This window comes from Triticum dicoccoides, chromosome 4A (assembly GCF_002162155.2).
Source record: "Triticum dicoccoides isolate Atlit2015 ecotype Zavitan chromosome 4A, WEW_v2.0, whole genome shotgun sequence".
Taxonomy (NCBI): domain Eukaryota; kingdom Viridiplantae; phylum Streptophyta; class Magnoliopsida; order Poales; family Poaceae; genus Triticum; species Triticum dicoccoides.
The window spans coordinates 529,286,550-529,309,598 of record NC_041386.1 but is presented as its reverse complement, the minus strand read 5'-3'; positions in this window follow the sequence as shown (position 1 = coordinate 529,309,598).

Below are 23,049 nucleotides of genomic sequence, written 5' to 3'. Positions count from 1 at the left end.
GCGCATGCATGCTGGCTGCCCGTGTGTGACACGTCGTCGCCATTCTCGGCCTGCTTTTGGCGACCGTCCTCCAGGACAGCTGTGATGACACCCTGGTCGTCATCCACGGGAACCTTAAAGAGTCCATAGAATCCCGCAACTCCACGAGGCGTGCGAGTGCTGGACGTCGACCTGCACCATGCCAAGGCTATCGTGAGCGCTTCCATGTTGGCCTCTAGCATGCACCACAGTCATCATCATTGGGCTGCGCGAGGCAGCAATCCTCCGAACGGCATGCCGTGACGTCCATCTACGACCTCGCCGTTGCCTTGATGAACGCCGCCCTCCGCGGGCACGCTCGCACGACTCCGTTGCCCTGCTGGATGCCGCCTTCCGCGGGAACGCCGCCATTGCCCTGCTGGACGCTGCCTTCCGCGGGAACGCCGCCGTGCGGGTGGACTCCGTCGCCCTGCTGGACGCCGTCCTCCGCAAGCAAGCTATCTGTATTCCCAGTTCCCACAGGTGGATATCTTCCATGGCCATGAACTTGACGGGGAGGAGAAGAGGCGGACGAAGATGAAAGGAGAAAAGATAGAAGGAGAAGGCGTGCGATCTGGAGTAATTAATGCGGGAATTACAAAGGAAGCGGAGGTAGAGGAGCATAGTTGGAAAGAATCACCGAAATATCCCACGCGCAGATCTCACGCGCGGATCATGGATTATATTTGGCAAAAAATTATACCCACAGTAAACGGAATCAGGGGAGTAATTAGTTAGAATTTTTTTCCTAAAGAAAAGGTGTGTGAGGATGGTCTGCCGGCAGAACATCCAATCTGAAACGTTCGATTGACTGGCAAACCACCGGGACATTATGGGCTCTCAGATTTCACTTAATCAGTTAGATCTGAGGGCTCTGCTTACCCCGTGTACACTTTGTGGTGTTTCTTTAGAGAAACTCATGTTTGCTCTTTTAATAGTAGTGTAGATAGAAAATGGCGGCTTCGCGGTGCAAGACTTGTTGATGTCTTTTGGTGCAAGTGCACACCGACCGGTTGGCAGTGGTACTCTCTTCTTTTTTTGAACAACAGCAGTGGGCTAAACAAATAGGGAGAGTAAAAGAACTGCAACTTGATCAATAAAAGATTATTCCTCAATTTCAATAAGCGCAACCGTCCAATAAGTAAATACTAGTAATATTTACACCCACAAAAAATAAAAGAAAAAAGTAAATAATAACTAAGAATAAGAGGGTAACAAATATGGTCCATGTTGTTGGTCTTTTGCAGAGCAGATCCTTGATCTCATGTATGGAGCCATTGGATAATATCACTCTAGTTGCAACAAAGACGATGTTGTGTTCATCCATTGCAATGTGGACGGCATGCGGTCGCAAACCGCAACACAAACAATCTCAGTCATCCAATTGCAACATGAATGATGTTGTGGAATGACGTAGACCTTTATCACCCATTGAAACATGGAGGATGTTGTGCTTCCCCACTGAAACATGGAGGATGTTGAGGTAACCGCATTGCCACACAATGCAACTGGGCGAGTGACGATGGCATGTATCTAGGGTAGGGTAATAGGCCTGACCTAGACACCCCTCCCAAAGACATTGCCCTAGAGTCAAAGGCATTCAAAGTGCAACAGCATCCACCGACTGAAATCACCTCAGAGTGCAACCCACTCGACCAACAATTTCACTCGGATAACCCAATTCCATTTGACCAGTATACCATCATTTGACCGTACTAGAAACCACTTGGAGTACATAAGATCTAAAGTCACTCAGGATGTCAACGGTCAGGCGTTCACTCCGTAGCGTTAATGATCATTTATATGTCTTTACTGTTGGCGTTACCAGTAACGTCTCACCTTAATGTACATTGAACCCCTTGTAACATGGGCTGACTGGGGTCCTGGCGCACTCTATATAAGCCACCCCCTCCACTGGCACAAGGGTTCGCACCCCCTATAACTTCACAGCAATCCAGTCGACCGCCTCCGGGCACCGAGACGTAGGGATTTTACTTCCTTCGAGAAGGGCCTGAACTCGTAAATCTTGCGTGCACAACCTTGTCGTAGCTAGGATCTTGCCTCCTGATAACCCACAAGTATAGGGGATCGCAACAGTTTTCGAGGGTAGAGTATTTAACCCAAATTTATTGATTCGACACAAGGGGAGCCAAAGAATATTCTTAAGTATTAGCAGCTGAGTTGTCAATTCAACCACACCTGGAAACTTAATATCTACAACAAAGTATTTAGTAGCAAAGTAATATGATAGTAGTGGTAACGGTAGCAAAAGGTAATGATAACAAAAGTAATTTTTTGGTATTTTGTAGTGATTGTAACAATAGCAACGGAAAAGTAAATAAGCGGAGAACAATATATGGAAAGCTCGTAGGCAATGGATCAGTGATGGAGAATTATGCCGGATGCGGTTCATCATGTAACAGTCATAACCTAGGGCGACACAGAACTAGCTCCAATTCATCAATGTAATGTAGGCATGTATTCCGAATATAGTCATACATGCTTATGGAAAAGAACTTGCATGACATCTTTTGTCCTACCCTCCCGTGGCAGCGGGGTCCTAGCGGAAACTAAGGGATATTAAGGCCTCCTTTTAATAGAGTACCGGACCAAAGCATTAACACATAGTGAATACATGAACTCCTCAAACTACGGTCATCATCGGGAGTGGTCCCGATTATTGTCACTTCGGGGTTGCCGGATCATAACACATAGTAGGTGACTATAGACTTGCAAGATAGGATCAAGAACTCACATATATTTATGAAAGCATAATAGGTTCAAATCTGAAATCATGGCACTCGGGCCCTAGTGACAAGCATTAAGCATAGCAAAGTCATAGCAACATCAATCTCATAACATAGTGGATACTAGGGATCGAACCCTAACAAAACTAACTCGATTGCATGATAAATCTCATCCAACCCATCACCGTCCAGCAAGCCTATGATGGAATTACTCACGCACAGTGGTGAGCGTCATGAAATTGGTGCTGGAGGATGGTTGATGATGACGACGGCGACGGATTCCCCTCATCGGAGCCTCGAACGGACTCCAGATCAGCCCTCTCGAGAGGTTTTAGGGCTTGGCGGCGGCTCCATATCGTAAAACGCGATGAATCCTTCTCCTTTATTTTTTTTCTCCCCAAACACAAATATATAGAGTCAAGGTTGAGGTTGGTGGAGCTCCAGAGGTCCACGAGGTAGGGAGGCGCGCCCCCACCCTTGTGGCTAGGGTGTGGCCCCTTGTCTTGATCTTTTGCCTGGATTTTTTAATATTTCCAAAAAGACGCTCCCTGGAGTTTCAGGTCATTCTGAGAACTTTTGTTTCTGCACATAAATAACACCATGGCAATTTTGCTGAAAACAGCGTCAGTCCGGGTTAGTTCCATTCAAATCATGCAAGTTAGAGTCCAAAACAAGGGCAAAAGTGTTTGGAAAACTAGATACAAAGGAGACATATCAACTCCCCCAAGCTTAAACCTTTGCTTGTCCTCAAGCAATTCAGTTGATAAGCTGAAAGTGATAAAGAAAAACTTTTACAAACTCTATTTGCTCTTGTTGCTGTAAATATGTAAAGCCAGCATTCAAGTTTTCAGCAAAGATTATAGACTAACCATATTCACAATAACGCATAGGTCTCATGTTTACTCATATCAATGGCATAATCAACTAGCGAGCAATAATAATAAATCTTGGATGCCAACACTTTCTCAAAACAATCATAATATGATATAAAAAATGGTATCTCGCTAGCCCTTTCTGAGACCGCGAAACATAAATGCAGAGCACCTTTAAAGATCAAGGATTGACTAGACATTGTAATTCATGGTAAAAGAGATCCAGTCAAGTCATAGTCAATGTAAACTAACAGTAATGAATGCAAATGACAATGGTGCTCTCCAACTGGTGCTTTTTAATAAGAGGGTGATGACTCAACATAAAAGTAAATAGATAGGCCCTTCGCAGAGGGAAGCAGGGATTTGTAGAGGTGCCAGAGCTCGGTTTTAAAATAGAGATGAATAATATTTTGAGCGATATACTTTCATTGTCAACATAACAACCAAGAGATGGCGATATCTTCCATGATACCCACATTATAGGCGGTTCCCAAACAGAATGGTAAAGTTTATACTCCCCCTCCACCAACAAGCATCATTCCATGGCATGCTCGAAACAACGAGTGCCTCCAACTAACAAGAGTCCCAGGGGGAGTTTTGTTTGCAATTATTTTGATTTAATTTGCATAAAGCATGGAACTGGGCATCCCGGTGACCAGCCATTTATCTCTGAGTGAGGAGCGGAGTCCACTCCTCTTAAGAATAACCCGCCTAACATGGAAGATACGGACAGCCCTAGTTGATACATGAGCTATTCGAGCATACAAAACAGGATATTTATTTGAAGGTTTAGAGTTTGGCACATACAAATTTACTTGGAACGGCAGGTAGATACCGTATATTGGTAGGTATAGTGGACTCATGTGGAATAACTTTGGGGTTTAAGGAGTTTGGATGCACAAGCAGTATTCCCGCTTAGTACAGGTGAAGGCTAGCAAAAGACTAGGAAGCGACCAGCTAGAGAGCGACAACAGTCATGAACATGCATTAAAATTAATCAACATCGAATGCAAGCATGAGTAGGATATAATCCACCATGAACATAAATATCGTGAAGGCTATGTTGATTTTGTTTCAACTACATGCGTGAACATGCGCCAAGTCAAGTCACTTAAATCATTCTGAGGAGGATACCACCCTATCATACCACATCACAACCATTTTAATAGCATGTTGGCATGCAAGGTAAACCACTATAACTCATAGCTAATCAAGCATGGCACAAGAAACTATGATCTCTAGTTGTCATTGCAAACATGTTTATTCATAATAGGCTGAATCAAGAATGATGAACTAATCACATTTACAAAAACAAAAGAGGTCGAGTTCATACCAGCTTTTCTCATCTCAGTCAGTCCATCATATATCGTCATAATTGCCTTTCACTTCTACGACTGAACGATGTGAATAATAATAGTGCGCGTGCATTGGACTAAGCTGGAACCTGCAAGTATTCAATAAACAAGAGAAGACAAGGCAATATGGGCTCTTTTGTCAGATCAACAATAATGTATAAAAGAGTCACTTCAACAATTTAATTATGGTCATCTGCTATTGACCCCCAAAGAAAAGAAAAGAAATAAAACTATTTACATGGGAAAGCTCCCAACAAGCAAAAGAAGAACAGGACATATTTTTGGGTTTTCTTTTTAATTACTACTATAAGCATGGAAAGTAAACTGATTAAAAGCTACAACTAAATTTTTTTTGGTTTTCTCTTAAGGTTTATTAAACACACAAGAAGAAAGCATAAAAAGGAAAATAAGCTAGCATGGATGATACAATGAAAAAGTATGAGCACCGACATCTAGCAATGAGTGTGTGAGCATAAATGTAATGTCAGTGAGAAATACATACTCCCCCAAGCTTAGGCTTTTGGCCTAAGTTGGTCTATGGCCATGGCTGGCCTGGCTGATATCCATAATAGTAGCTGGGGTCGTACTGTGATGCAGCAGCTATCACCTGCTGAGCTGCAGCGTGGCGACGAGCGGCCTCCTCTCTCCTCTCGTACTCATCTGCCTCCTCTCTGGTAATAGTATATCCTCCTCTTGCTTGATAATCAAAGAAGGCAGGAGCAGGGAGAGTAATACGGACAGCACGGCGTCTTTCAAAGATTAGTCGATACTGGAGAGGTGATTCATTCCTCTCGACAAACTAGTGGTGAACCATAGCATTAAAATCAAGATAAGCAGGAGGTAATTCAATATCATCTTCGCGTATGGCTACATCAAGAAAATTAGCTATGCGGGTTGCATAAATTCCACCAAAGAAATCTCCATTAAGTCTATTAAGATGCAACCTACCTACTTGCAACAATGGCTCCCAAATTATAAGAATTGTCTCCTAACACATCACTCCTAAGAATACTGAGATCAGGGACACACATGTGACACGCCTCATCTTTACCATTAATGCATCTACCTATAAAGAGAGCAAAATAATGTAGTGAATGCTCCCTATGGTAGCTTGTGCAATATCTCTAGATTCTCCCACAGTTATGCTAGCAAGAAAATCTCTAAATTCAGATTTGCGAGGATCTCTTATACTACCCCATTGTGGAAGTTTGCAAGCAGTGGTAAAATCCTCTAAGTCCATAGTGTAAGATTTATCATAAAGATCAAACATGACAGTTGGAGAATTACGTGAAGTTGAGAATTCAAACCTCCTCACAAAGGTACTGGTGAGGTTGTGATATTGGCTGCACTTCTCTTCCTCGAAGCTCACAAGATCAGTGTTACGCAAATATGCGTTGAATTCTTCCTTAATTCCCGCTCGATCCATAAAGTTCCCAGAGGGCCATTCACAAGGACGCACTGGAGCGTCTCTTGGTGGCTCGTCATCAGCATCACGCATTGCAAGCCTGGGTCCTTGCTTCCTTGAAGAACCACCTTGGAACATTTTCCTAAGCATATTTCTTCCTCTGAAAAAATTCTGAAATTTTTTAGTAACTTCAAAATAAAGGTAAACCAAACTCAATAATATTGGTAGAAACTACTCCTACAAGTGCCTAGGGCCTATATCATGCATCAAAACTACTTGGAACCATATAAATTTGACATGCAAGCTCAAGAACAGGGTCACCTAAGCAGCAAAAATTTGCAATGAATAAAGGACTAGAACAAAAACTAATTGGACCAATGGAGGAGTCACATACCAAGGAACAATCTCCCCAAGCAGTTTTGTGAGAGGTGCTTTGAGCAAGGCGATCGAAAATGGCAGCAAAGTGAGCTAGAACTCGTGCTTGAGCTGGATATTCGTGTTTGTGGGAGGAAGATGAAGTGTGTGGGTGAAAGGATAAGTGGAGGAGGGCCACCGTGGGCCCACGAGGCAGGGGGCGCGCCCTAGGGGGTGGGCGCGCCCTCCACCCTCGTGGCAAGGTGGTTGGCCCCCCTGGTGTGTTCTTTGTTCCATAAATCCTCAAATATTCTAGAAAAAATCATATTTAATTTTCAGGGCATTTGGAGAACTTTTATTTTCGAGGTATTTTATATTGCACGGATAATCAGATAACAGACAGACAAATAATTATTTTATTTTATTTTATATAAATAACAGAAAGTAAAAGTGGGATACAGAAAGTTGTGCCTTCTAGTTTCATCCATCTCATGATCATCAAAAGGAATCCACTAACAAGGTTGATCAAGTCTTGTTAACGAACTCATTCCGAATAACATGGAACCGGAGAAATTTCGAATGACACTATGTTACCTCAACGGGGATATGCACATCCCCAATAATAAGAATATCATATTTCTTCTTGACAGTAGGAAGAGGAAATTCAAAACCTCCAAATATAATCGATGGAATTTTTCCAATAGAGTTGATACTATGAACTTGAGGTTGTTTCCTCGAAAAGTGTACCGTATGCTGATTACCATTAACATGAAAAGTGACATTGCCTTTAGTGCAATCAATAACAGCCCCCGCAGTATTCAAAAAGGGTCTTCCAAGAATAATAGACATATTATCGACCTTGGGAATATCAAGAATAACAAAGTCTGTTAAAATAGTAACGTTTGCAACTACAACAGGCACATCCTCACAAATACCGACATGTATAGCAGTTGATTTATCAGCCATTTGCAAAGATATTTCAGTAGGTGTCAACTTATTCAAATCAAGTCTACGATATAAAGAGAGAGGCATAACACTAACACCGGCTCCAAGATCACATAAAGCAGTTTTAACATAGTTTCTTTTAATAGAGCATGGTATAGTGGGTACACCGGGATCTCCAAGTTTTTTTGGTATTCCACCCTTAAAAGTGTAATTAGCAAGCATGGTGGAAATTTCAGCTTCTGGTATCTTTCTTTTATTTGTAATAATATCTTTCATGTACTTAGCATAATGATTGGTTTTGAGCATATCAGTTAATCGCATACGCAAAAAGATAGGTCTAATCATTTCAGCAAAGCGCTCAAAAACCTCATCATCCTTTTTCTTGGATGCTTTGGGAGGAAAAGGCATGGGTTTCTGAATAGAAGGCACTCTTTCTTTACCATGTTTCCTAGCAACAAAGTCTTTCTTATCATAACGTTGATTCTTTGATTGTGGGTTATCAAGATCAACAGCAGGTTCAATTTCTATGTCATTATCATTACTAGGTTGAGCATCATCATGAACATTATCATTAACATTATCACTGGTTTCAGGTTCATTACCAGGTTGAGTTTCAACATCAGAAATAGAAATATCATTTGGATTCTCAGGTGTTTCAACAATAGGATCACTAGGAGCATGCAAAGTCCTATCATTTTTCTTTTTCTTCTTTTTAGAAAAACTAGGTGCATCTAAATTATTTCTCTGAGAATCTTGCTCAATTCTCTTAGGGTGGCCTTCAGGATACAAATGTTCCTGAGTCATTCTACCAGTTCTAGTAGCCACTCTAACAGCATAATCATTATTCTTACTATTCAATTCATTGAGCAAATCATTTTGAGCTTTAAGTACTTGTTCTACCTGAGTGGTAACAATAGAAGCATGTTTACTAATAAGTTTAAGTTCACTTTTAACATTAGCCATATAATCACCCAAGTTTCCAAGCATATTTGAATTGTATTTTAATTGTCTACCAAAATAAGCATTAAAGTCTTCTTGCTTAGCCATAAATTTATCAAACTCATCTAAGCATGGGCTAGCAATTTTAGTAAATGGGATTACAACTTTATCATATCTATAGAGAGAATTTACCTTTACTACCCGTGTCGGGTTATCAAGACCATGAGTTTCTTCAATAGGTAAAGGATTCGGATTATATTTTTCTTCAACAGGCGGTAAATTAAGACCATGTATTTCTTCGATAAGAGGTAAATTCTTAACATCTTCAGCTTTAATACCTTTTTCTCTCATAGATTTCTTTGCCTCTTGCATATCTTCGGAACTGAGAAATAGAATACCCCTCTTCTTCGGAGTTTATTTAGGAATAGGCTCAGGAATTGGCTCGGGAGGTGTCCAATTATTTTCATTTGTCAACATATTATTCAATAGAATTTCAACTTCATCTGATGTTCTTTCCCTGAAAATAGAACCAGCACAACTATCCAGGTAATCTCTGGAGGCATCGGTTAGTCCATTATAAAAGATATCAAGTATTTCATTTTTCTTAAGAGGATGATCAGGCAAAGCATTAAGTAATTTGAGAAGCCTCCCCCAAGCTTGTGGGAGACTCTCTTCTTCAATTTGCACAAAATTATATATATCCCTTAAAGAAACTTGTTTCTTATGGGCAGGGAAATATTTAGCAGAGGAGTAATAAATCATATCCTGGGGACTATGCACACAACCAGGATCAAGAGAATTAAACCATATCTTAGCATCACCCTTTAATGAGAACGGAAATATTTTAAGGATATAAAAGTAGCGAGTTCTCTCATCTTTAGTGAATAGGGTGGCTATATCATTCAGTTTAGTAAGATGTGCCACAACAGTTTCAGATTCATAACCATGAAAAGGATCAGATTCAACCAAAGTAATTATATCAGGATCAACAAAGAATTCATAATCCTTATCAGTAACAAAGATAGGTGAAGTAGCAAAAGCAGGATCAGGTTTCATTCTAGCATTTAGAGATTGCTTACTCCATTTAGCTAATAATTTTTTAAGTTCAGTTCTATTTCTGCAAGCTAAAATAGCTAAAGAAGCATCTTGATCAAAAACCTAACCCTTAGGGATGGCAAGTGGTTCTTCATCATCACTTTCATCAATATCATCAGATTCAATATTTTCAATTTCTCTAGCCCTAGCAAGTTGTTCATCAAGAAAAGCACTAAGTGGCATAGTAGTATCAAGCATAGAGGTAGTTTCATCATAAGTATCATGCATAGCAGAAGTGGCATCATCAATAACATGCGACATATCAGAACGAATAGCAGAAGCAGGTGTAGGTGTCGCAAGCTTACTCAAAACAGAATGTGAATCAAGTGCAGAGCTAGATGGCAATTCCTTACCTCCCCTCGTAGTTGAGGGATAGATCTTGGTTTTTGGATCTCTCAAGTTCTTCATAATGATAAGCAGATATATATCCCAAGTGACTCAAAGAATAGAGCTATGCTCCTCGACAACGGCGCCAGAAAATAGTCCCACAAGTATAGGGGATCGCAACATTTTTTGAGGGTAGAGTATTCAACCCAAATTTATTGATTCCACACAAGGGGAGCCAAAGAATATTCTCAAGTATTAGCAGCTGAGTTGTCAATTCAACCACACCTGGAAACTTAATATCTGCAGCAAAGTATTTAGTAGCAAAGTAATATGCTAGTAGTGATAACCGTAACAAAAGGTAACAGTAGTAAAAGTAATGTTTTTGGTATTTTGTAGTGATGATAGAAATATCAATGGAAAAGTAAATAAGCGAAGAACGATATATGGAAAACTCGTAGGCAATGGATCGGTGATGAAGAATTATGCCGGATGTGGTTCATCAAGTAATAGTCATAACCTAGGGTGACACAGAACTAGCTCCAGTTCATTGATATAATGTAGGCATGTATTCCGAACATAGTCATACGTTCTTATGGAAAAGAACTTGCATGACATCTTTTATCCTACCCTCCTGTGGCAGCAGGGTCCTTACGGAAACTAAGGGATATTAAGGTCTCCTTTTAATAGAGAACTGGAACAAAGCATTAACACATAGTGAATACATAAACTCCTCAAACTACGGTCATCACCGGTAAGTATCCCAATTATTGTCACTTCGGGGTTAACGGATCATAACACATAATAGGTGATTATAGACTTGCAAGATAGGATCAAGAACACTCATATATTGATGAAAACACAATAGGTTCAGATCTGAAATCATGGCACTCGGCCCTAGTGACAAGCATTAAGCATAGCAAAGTCATAGCAACATCAATCTCAGAACATAGTGGACACTAGGGATCAAACCCTAACAAAACTAACTCGATTACATGATAGATCCCATCCAACCCATCACTGTCCGGCAAGCCTACGATGGAATTAGTCACGCACGGCGGTGAGCATCATGAAATTGGTGATGGAGGATGGTTGATGATGACGATGGCGATGGATTCCCCTCTCCGGAGACCCGAATGGACTCCAGATCAGCCCTCCCAAGAGGTTTTAGGGCTTGGCGGCGGCTCCGTATCGTAAAACGCGATGATTTCTTCACTCTGATTTTTTTCTCATTGAAACTCAATATATGGAGGTGGAGTCAGAGTCGGAGAGGCAACAGGGGGCCCACGAGGTAGGGGGGCGTGCCCTAAGGGGCAGGTGCGCCCCCCACCCTCGTGGCAAGACGGTGGGCCCCCTGGCCTTCATCTTTGGCATGTATTTTTCTTATTTTCTGAAAAGTGTCTCCGTGAAGTTTCAGGTCATTCCGAGAACGTTCGCTCCTGCACATAAATAACACCATGGTAATTTTGCTAAAAATAGCGTCAGTCAGGGTTAGTTCCATTCAAATCATGCAAGTTAGAGTCCAAAACAAGGGCAAAAGTGTTTGGAAAAGTAGATACGTTGGAGACGTATCAAGAATATCTAGGTATGATCATGTATATAGGCATCACGTCCAAGACAAGTAGACCGACTCCTGCCTGCATCTACTACTATTACTCCACACATCGACCGCTATCCAGCATGCATCTAGACTATTGAGTTCAAGAGAACAAAGTAACGCTTTAAGCAAGATGACATGACGTAGAGGGATAAACTCAAGTAATATGAAATAAACCCCATCTTGTTATCCTCGATGGCAACAATACAATACGTGCCTTGCTGCCCCTACTGTCACTGGGAAAGGACACCGCAAGATTGAACCCAAAGCTAAGCACTTCTCCCATTGCAAGAAAGATCAATCTAGTAGGCCAAACCAAACTGATAATTCGAAGAGACTTGCAAAGATAACCAATCATACATAAAAGAATTCAGAGAAGATTCAAATATTGTTCATAGATAAACTTGATCATAAACCCACAATTCATCGGTCTCAACAAACACGCCGCAAAAGAAGATTACATCGAATAGATCTCCACAAAAGAGGGGGAGAACTTTGTATTGAGATCCAAAAAGGGAGAAGAAGCCATCTAGCTAATAACTATGGACCCATAGGTCTGAGGTAAACTACTCACACTTCATCGGAAGGGTTATGGTGTTGATGTAGAAGCCCTCCGTGATCGATGCCCCCTCCATTGGAGCTCCGAAACAGGCCCCAAGATGGAATCTCATGGATACAAAAAGTTACGGCGGTGGAATTAGGTTTTTGGCTCTGTATCTGGTAGTTTGGGAGTACGTAGGTATATATAGGAGGAAGGAGTACGTCGGTGGAGCAATAGGGGGACCACGAGGGTGGAGGGCGCGCCCAGGGGGGTAGGCGCGCCCCCTACCTCGTGGCCTCCTGGTTGATGTATTGATGTAGGGTCCAAGTCCTCTGGACCATGTTCGTTCCGAAAATCGTGTTCCCGAAGGTTTCATTCCGTTTGGACTCTGTTTGATATTCTTAATTTTTCTGCGAAACCCTAAAATAGGCAAAAAAACGGCAATTCTGGGCTGGGCCTCCGGTTAATAGGTTAGTCCCAAAAATAATATAAAAGTGTATAATAAAGCCCAATAATGTCCAAAACAGAATATAATATAGCATGGAACAATAAAAAATTATAGATACGTTGGAGACGTATCAAGGTGTGACATGAGAGAGAGCAATGACTTAGGTCTTTTACTAAGTTGACTCAGATAAGTTATTGATGGTGTTGGATAAAATGGCAACGCCATAACTAATCACAGACCAAATAAAAATGGACTAAGATTAATGAAAGAGTTGAGAAAGTAAAAGACTCAAAATTTGAACTTGTGGTAAAGAAATAAAATTCCTAAAATGATAAAAAAAATTGTAAAAATAACGATGACAAAAAGAATAATATAAAATTTTCATTATTTTGTGACTAGTATAATAATTAAATACTTAAAACACTAGATCAAATGGAAAAAGTGTTTCTGGCGTGCAAAGAAGACGAACGCCAGCACTAACAAATTAACTATGACGTGCAAAGAAAACCAACGCCATCAGTGCATTCCAAACGATGAGTGCACATGGGCCAATAGATTTGTGGTGTTTCCAAAAAACAATGCCAACACTAAGCTTGTACAGTTGACATGCTGATTTGGCCTACGCCATAACTATTTGAAAAAAATAGTGCTTGCGTGGATGGAAAATGGCACGCCACCAAAATTGTGGCTAGCACTTTTTCCACTAGTGATCCATATTGACTCCTACACTTACAGGAATCATCATCGAGTGAACCTTTGTTTTTGTACATCATTCCCACTGCATCACGATACTTAACAAAATATGATGTGAGACTTTCGATATCCGTGTGAAGCAACAACTTGATCACAACACCAAGTTATCATTGTTACCGGTTTTGTTCTTTTTTCTTGTTACTATATTCTGGCATCCTCGTTATCAGATCACTCTATATTTGGCCAGACGATGATGGATACCGTAATGCTGAGATGGCCCAAAGAATATTTCTCGATCATCGGAGGAGCAAATCCCAATCTTGATCAATTATCAAGTCCCTTTACATACTTTTATGATGCACCCAAAAGTTGTTGTTATAATTACCCTATTACATGTAACGTTTGATAACCCCCAAAGTAAATCATTCGAGATGAAGGTACTCAATACTCTCCTGGCCTAAGAAAGTGAGTATATGTTAACATATGTATGACAATACTTAATAACATTTGACGATGTGTTCTCGTAGTATAATCATTCGGTTGGGTCAATTCAACACCATTGTTTCAATAACAGTGTGTTATCATTGTTCCTAACATCTTTGTTACTTTAATAATGCCCTATGATCAGAAAAATGGGATCATCCTGCAATACATGAGCTACTTTTAAAGGCGACACTAGGAACTTATATATTGTATTTATGTTTCCACACATGCAAGTGAGTTTTCCACTAAATCTCATATTCAAGAATCACTGCAATTATAGCATGAAAAATAAACATTAATTACAAATATGAAAATAAATAATAACATTTATTATGCCTCTAGGGCATATTTTCAACTGACTAGAGTGAACTTCCTGAAGGAAATATGCCCTAGAGGCAATAATAAAGTTGTTATTTATATTTCCTTATATCATGATAAATGTTTATTATTCATGCTGGAAAATTGTATTAACCAGAAACTTAGCACATGTGTGAATACATAGACAAACAGAGTGTCCCTAGTATGTGTCTACTTGACTAGCTCGTTAATCAAAGATGGTTAAGTTTCCTAGCCATGGACATGTGTTGTCATTTGATGAACGGGATCACAGCATTAGAGAATGATATGATGGACAAGACCCATCTGTTAGCTAAGCATAATGATCGTTCAGTTTTATTGCTACTGCTTTCTTCATAACTTATACATGTTCCTCTGACTATGAGATTATGCAACTCCCGAATACCATAGGAACACCTTGTGTGCTATCAAACGTCACAACGTAACTGGGTGATTATGAAGATGCTCTATAGGTGTCTCCGATGGTGTTTGTTGAGTTGGCATAGATCGAGATTAGGATTTGTCACTCTATGCATCGGAGAGGTATCTCTAGGCCCTCTCGGTAATGCACATCACTCTAAGCCTTGCAAGCATTGTGACTAATGAGTTTATTTGCGGGATGATGCATTACAGAGCAAGTAAAGAGACTTGCCGGTAACAAGATTAAACTAGGTATGAGGATACCGACGATCGAATCTCGGGTAACATACCAGTGACAAAGGGAACAACGTATATTGTTATGCGGTTTGACCGATAAAGATCTTCGTAGAATATCTAGGACCAATATGAGCATCCAGGTTCCGCTATTGGTTATTGACCGAAGATGAGTCTCGGTCATGTCAACATAGTTCTCGAACCCGTAGGGTCCGCACGCTTAACGTTTTGTGACGATTTGTATTATGAGTTATGTGATTTGATGACCGAAGTTTGTTTGGAGTCCCGGATGAGATCGGGGACATGACGAGGAGTCTCGAAATGGTCGAGATGTAAAGCTCGATATATTGGAAGGCTATATTCGGACATCGGAAAGGTACCGAGTGATTCGGGTATTTTTTGGAGTACCAGAGAGTTACGAGAATTTGAATTGGGCCTTAATGGGCCATACGGGAAAGGAGAGAAAGGCCTCAAGGGTGGCCGCGCCCCTTCCCCATGGACTGGTCTGAATTGTACTAGGGAAAGGGGGCGCCCCCTTCCTTCCTTCTCCTTCTCCCTTCCCTTTTTCCTATTCCATGTGGGAGGTGGAATCCTACTAGGACTAGGGAGTCCTAGTAGGACTCCACACTTTGGGCGCGCCCTATGAGGGCCGTCCTCCACCTCCCTCCATCCTTTATATACGTGGCCAGGGGCACCCCATAGACACACAAGTTGATTGTTTCCAGCCGTGTGTGGTGCCCCCCTCCACCATAATCCACATCGGTCATATCGTAGCGGTGCTTAGGCGAAGCCCTGTCCCGGTAGCATCATCATCACCGTCATCACACCGTCGTGCTAACAAAGCTCTCCCTCGACATTATGCTAGATCGTGAGTTCGTGGGACGTCACCAAGCCGAACGTGTGCAGATCGCGGAGGTGTCATACTTTTGGTACTAGGATCGATCGATCGTGAAGACGTATGACTACATCAACCGCATTATCATAACGCTTCCGCTTACGGTCTACGAGGGTACTGAAGGAAATATGCCCTAGAGGCAATAATAAAGTTATTATTTATTTCCTTATATCATGATAAATGTTTATTATTCATGCTAGAATTGTATTAACCGGAAACATAATACATGTGTGAATACATAGACAAACAGAGTGTCACTAGTATGCCTCTACTTAACTAGCTCGTTGATCAAAGATGGTTATGTTTCCTAACCATAGACATGAGTTGTCATTTGATTAATGGGATCACATCATTAGGAGAATTATGTGATTGACTTGACCCATTCCGTTAGCTTAGCACTTGATCGTTTAATTTGTTGATATTGCTTTCTTCATGACTTATACATGTTCCTATGACTATGAGATTATGCAACTCCCGTTTACCGGAGGAACACTTTGTGTGCCACCAAATGTCACAACGTAACTAGGTGATTATAAAGGTGCTCTAAGGTGTCTCCGAAGGTACTTGTTGGGTTGGCGTATTTCGAGATTAGGATTTGTCACTCCAATTGTCGGAGAGGTATCTCTGGGCCCACTCGGTAATGCACATCACTATAAGCCTTGCAAGCATTGCAACTAATGAGTTATTTGCAGGATGATGTATTACGGAACGAGTAAAGAGACTTGCCGGTAACGAGATTGAACTAGGTATTGAGATACCGACGATCGAATCTCGGGCAAGTAACATACCGATGACAAAGGGAACAACGTATGTTGTTATGCGCTTTGATCGATGAAGATCTTCGTAGAATATGTAGAAGAAAATATGAGCATCCAGGTTCTGCTGTTGGTTATTGACCTGAGACGTGTCTCGGTCATGTATACATAGTTCTCGAACCCATAGGGTCCGCACGCTTAAAGTTCGATGACGGTTATATTATGAGTTTATGTGTTTTGATGTATCAAAGGTAGTTCTGAGTCCCGGATGAGATCGGGGACATGACGAGGAGTCTCGAAATGGTCGAGACGTAAAGATCGATATATTGGACGACTATATTCGGACATCAGAAAGGTTCCGAGTGATTCGGGTATTTATCGGAGTACCGGGGAGTTACGGGAAGTCGTCGGGGAGTGTATGGGCCTTATTGGATTTTAGGGGAAAGAGAGAGAGCCAAGCCCCCCCCCCCCAAGGCCTAGTCCGAACTGGACTAGGGGGAAGGGTTGCGCCCCCTCCTTCCTTCTCTTTCTTTTCCCTTTCCTTCTCTCCTACTCCTACTACTTGAAAGGGCTCCTAGTTCTACTAGGAAAGGGGGAATCCTACTCCCGGTGGGAGTAGGACTCCCCTAGGGCGCGCCATAGAGAGGGCCGGCCCCTCCCCTCCTCCACTCCTTTATATACGTGGCCAGGGGGTACCCCATAGACACAACAATTGATCTCTTGATCTCTTAGCCATGTGCGGTGCCCCCCTCCACCATAATCCACCTCGATCATATCGTAGCGGTGCTTAGGCGAAGCCCTATGTCGGTAGAACATCATCATCGTCACCATGCCGTCGTGCTGACGAAACTCTCCCTCAACACTCGGCTGGATCGGAGTTCGAGGGACGTCATCGAGTTGAACGTGTGCAGAACTCGGAGGTGCCGTGCATTCAGTACTTGATCGGTCGGATCGTGAAGACGTACGACTACATCAACCGCGTTGTGCTAATGCTTCTGCTTTCGGTCTACAGGGTACGTGGACACACTCTCCCCTCTTGTTGCTATGCATCACCATGATCTTGCGTGTGCATAGGATTTTTTTTTGAAATTACTACGTTCCCCAACAGTGGCATCCGAGCCAGGTTTTATGCGTTGATGTAATATGCACGAGTAGAACACAAGTGAGTTGTGGGCGATATAAGTCATACTGCTTACCAGCATGTCACACTTTGGTTCGGCGGTATTGTTGGATGAAGCGGCCCGGAATGACATTACGCGTACGCTTATGCGAGACTGGTTTTACCGCCGTGCTATGCACACAGGTGACTAGCGGGTGTTAGTTTCTCCATCTTTAGTTGAACCAAGTGTGGCTACGCCCGGTCCTTGAGAAGGTTAAAACAGCACTAACTTGACAAACTATCATTGTGGTTTTGATGCGTAGGTAAGAACGGTTCTTGCTCAGCCCGTAGCAGCCAGGTAAAACTTGCAACAACAAAGTAGAGGACGTCTAACTTGTATTTGTAGGGCATGTTGTGATGTGATATGGTCAATAAGTGATGAGATATAAGTTGTCATATAATATGATCATGTTTTGTTGAAGTTATCGGCAACTGGCAGAAGCCTTATGGTTGTCTCTTTATTGCATAAGATGCAAGCGCCAAATAATTCTTTACTTTATCGCTATGCGATAGCAATAGTTGCAAGAGCAATAGTTGGCGAGACGACCATGTGACGACACATTGATATATATCAAGATGATGGAGATCATGGTGTCATGCCGGCGACGATGGAAATCATGACGATGCTTTGGAGATGGAGATCAAAGACACAAGATGATGATGGCCATATCATGTCACATATTTTGATTGCATGTGATGTTTATCTTTTATACATCTTATTTTGCTTAGTTCGCCGGTAGCTTTATAAGATGATCTCTCACTAATTATCAAGGTACAAGTGTTCTCCCTGTGTATGCACCGTTGCGAAAGTTCTTCGTGCTGAGACACCACGTGATGATCGGGTGTGATAGGCTCTATGTTCAAATACAACGGGTGCAAAACAGTTGCACACGCGGAATACTCGGGTTAAACTTGACGAGCCTAGCATATAACAGATATGGCCTCAGAACACTAAGACCAAAAGGTCGAGCGTGAATCATATAGTAGATATGATCAACATAGTGATGTTCACCATTGAAACTACTCCATCTCACGTGATGATCGGACATGGTTTAGTTGATATGGATCACGTGATCACTTAGAGGATTAGAGGGATATCTATCTAAGTGAGAGTTCTTAAGTAATATGATTAATTGAACTTAAATTTATCATGAACTTAGTCCTGGTAGTATTAGCATATCTATGTTGTAGATCAATAGCTCGCGTTTAGCTCCCCTGTTTTATTTTTGATATGTTCCTAGAGAAAACTAAGTTGAAATATGTTAGTAGAAATGATGCGGATTGGATCCGTGATCTGAGGTTTATCCTCATTGCTGCACAAAAGAATTATGTTCTTGATGCACCGCTAGGTGACAAACCTATTGCAGGAGCAGATGCAGATGTTATGAACATTTGGCTAGCTCAATATGATGACTACTTGATAGTTTAGTGCACCATGCTTAAATGGCTTAGAATCGGGACTTCAAAGACGTTTTGAAGGTCATGGACCATATGAGATGTTCCAGGAGTTGAAGTTAATATTTCAAGCAAATACCTGAGTTGAGAGATATGAAGTCTCCAACAAGTTCTATAGCTAAAAGATGGAGGAGAATAGCTCAAGCAGTGAGCATGTGCTCAGATTGTCCGGGTACTACAATCGCTTGAATCAAGTAGGAGTTAATCTTCCAGATAAAATAGTGATTGACATAATTCTCTAGTCACCATTACCAAGTTAGTAGAACTTCGTGATGAACTATAATATGCAAGGGATAACAGAAACGATTCCCAAGCTCTTCGTGATGCTGAAATCGACGAAGGTAGAAATCAAGAAAAGCATCAAGTGTTGATGGTAAACAAAACCACTAGTTTCAAGTAAAGGGACAAAGGGAAGAAAGGGGAACTTCAAGAAGAACGGCAAGAAAGTTGTTGCTCAAGTGACAAAACCCAAGTCTGGACCTAAGCCTGAAACTGAGTGCTTCTACTGCAAAGGGACTGGTCACTGGAAGCAGAACTACCCCAAGTAATTGGCAGATAAGAAGGATGGCAAAGTGAACAAAGGTATATTTGATATACATGTTATTGATGTGTACTTTACTAGTGTTTATAGCAACCCCTCAGTATTTGATACTAGTTCAGTTGCTAAGAAGAGTAACTCGAAACAGGAGTTGCAGAATGAACAGAGACTAGTTAAAGGTGAAGTGACGATGTGTATTGGAAATGGTTCCAAGATTGATATGATCATCATCGCACACTCCCTATACTTTCGGGATTAGTGTTAAACCTAAAATAAATGTTATTTAGTGTTTGCGTTGAGCATGAATATGATCGGATCATGTTTATTGCAATACGGTTATTCATGTAAGTTAGACAATAATTGTTGTTCTGTTTACATGAATAAAACCTTCTATGGTCATACACCTAATGAAAATGGTTTGTTGGGTCTCGATCGTGGTGATACACATTTTCATAATATTGAAGCCAAAATATGCAAAGTTAATAATGATAGTGCAACTTATTTGTGGCACTGCCATTTAGGTCATATTGGTGTAAAGCGCATGAAGAAAATCCATGCTGATGGGCTTTTGGAATCACTTGATTATGAATCGGTTGATGCTTGCGAACCATGCCTCATGGGCAAGATGACTAAGACTCCATTCTTCGGTACAATGGAGCGAGCAACAGATTTGTTGGAAATCATAAATACTGATGTATGTGGTCCGATGAATATTGAGGCTCGCGGCAGGTATCATTATTTTCTAATCTTCACAGATGATTTGAGCAGATATGAGTATATCTACTTGATGAAACACAAGTCTGAAACATTTGAAAAGTTCAAAATTTTCATAGTGAACTGGAGAATCATCGTAACAAAAATAAAAGTTTCTACGATATGATCGCAGAAGTAAAATATTTGAGTTACGAGTTTGGCCTTCAGTTAAAACAATGTGAAATAGTTTCACTGCTCACGCCACCTGGAACACCACAGTGTAATGGTGTGTCCGAACGTCGTAACCGTACTTTATTAGATAATGGTGCGATCTATGATGTCTCTTACCGATTTACCACTATCGTTTTGGGGTTATGCATTAGAGACAGCTACATTCACGTTAAATAGGGCACCATCTAAATCCGTTGAGATGACATCGTATGAACTATGGTTTGGCAAGAAACCTAAGCTGTCGTTTCTTAAAGTTTGAGGTTGCAATGCTTATGTGAAAAAGTTTCAACCTGATAAGCTCAAACCCAAATCGGAGAAGTGCGTCTTCATAGGATACCCAAAAGAAACTGTTGGGTACACCTTCTATCACTGATCCGAAGGCAAGATATTCATTACTGAGAATGGATCCTTTCTAGAGAAGGAGTTTCTCTCGAAAGAAGTGAGTGGGAGGAAAGTAGAACTTGATGAGGTAACTGTACCTACTCCCTTATTGGAAATTAGTTCATCACAAAAATCTGTTCCTGTGACTACTACACCAATTAGTGAGGAAGCTAATGATGATGATCATGTAACTTCAGATCAAGTTACTACCGAACCTCATAGGTAATCCAGAGTGAGATCCGCACCAGAGTGGTACGGTAATCCTGTTCTGGAGGTCATGTTACTTGACCATGACAAACCTACGAACTATGAGGAAGTGATGATGAGCCCAGATTCCGTGAAATGGCTTGAGGCCATGAAATCTGAGATGAGATCCATGTATAAGAACAAAGTATGGACTTTGATTGACTTGCCCAAAGATCGGCAAGCCATTGAGATTAAATGGATCTTCAAGAGGAAGACAGACGCTGATAGTAGTGTTATTATCTACAAAGCTAGAATTGTCGCAAAAGGTTTTCAACAAGTTCAAGGTGTTGACTACGATGAGAGTTTCTCACTCGTATCTATGCTTAAGTCTATCCGAATCATGTTAGCAATTGCCACATTTTATGAAATCTGGCAAATGGATAAACAAAACTACATTCCTTAATGGATTTATTAAAGAAGAGTTGTATATGATGCAACAAGAAAGTTTTTTCAATCCTAAAGGTGCTAACAAAATATGCAAGCTCCAACGATCCATCTATGGACTGGTGCAAGCATCTCGGAGTTGGAATATATGCTTTGATAAGTTGATCAAAGCATATAGTTTTATACAGACTTGCGGTGAAGCATGTATTTACAAGAAAGTGAGTGGGAGCACTATAGCAATTTTGATAAGTATATGTGAATGACATATTGTTGATCGGAGATAATGTAGAATTATTCTGCAAAGCATAAAGGAGTGTTTGAAAGGAGTTTTTCAAAGAAAGACCTCAGTGAAGCTGCTTATATATTGAGAATCAAGATCTATAGAGATAGATCAAGACGCTTGATAAGTTTTTCAATGAATACATACCTTGACAAGATTTTGAAGTAGTTCAAAATGGAACAGTCAAAGAAGGAGTTCTTGCCTATGTTATAAGGTGTGAAACTGAGTAAGACTCAAAGCCTGACCACGGCAGAAGATAGAAAGAGAGTGAAAGTCATTCCCTATGCCTTGGCCATAGGTTCTATAAAGTATGCCATGCTGTGTACCGGATCTATTGTATACCCTACACTATTTTTTTGGCAAGGGAGTACAATAGTGATCTAGGAGTAGATCATTGGACATCGGTCAAAATTATCCTTAGTGGAATAAGGATATGCTTCTCGATTATGGAGGTGACAAAAGGTTCGTCGTAAAGGGTTACGTCGATGCAAATTTTGACACTGATCCAGATGACTCTAAGTCTCAATCTGGATACATTTTGAAAGTGGGAGCAATTAGCTAGAGTACCTCCGTGCAGAGCATTGTTGACATACAATTTTGCAAAATACTTACGGATCTGAATGAGGCAGACCTATTGACTAAACTTCTCTCACAATCAAAACATGATCACACCTTAGTACTCTTTGGGTGTTAATCACATAGCAATGTCAACTAGATTATTGACTCTAGTAAACCCTTTGGGTGTTGGTCACATGTCGATGTGAACTATAGGTGTTAATCACATGGTGATGTGAACTACTGGTATTAAATCACATGGAGATGTGAACTAGATTATTGACTCTAGTGCAAGTGGGAGACTGAAGGAAATATGCCCTAGAGGCAATAATAAAGTTATTATTTATTTCCTTATATCATGATAAATGTTTATTATTCATGCTAGAATTGTATTAACCGGAAACACAATACATGTGTGAATACATAGACAAACAGAGTGTCACTAGTATGCCTCTACTTGACTAGCTCGTTGATCAAAGATGGTTATGTTTCCTAACCATAGACATGAGCTGTCATTTGATTAACGGGATCACATCATTAGGAGAATGATGTGATTTACTTGACCCATTCTGTTAGCTTAGCACTTGATCGTTTAGTTTGTTGCTATTGCTTTCTTCATGACTTATACATGTTCCTACGACTATGAGATTATGCAACTCCCGTTTACCGAA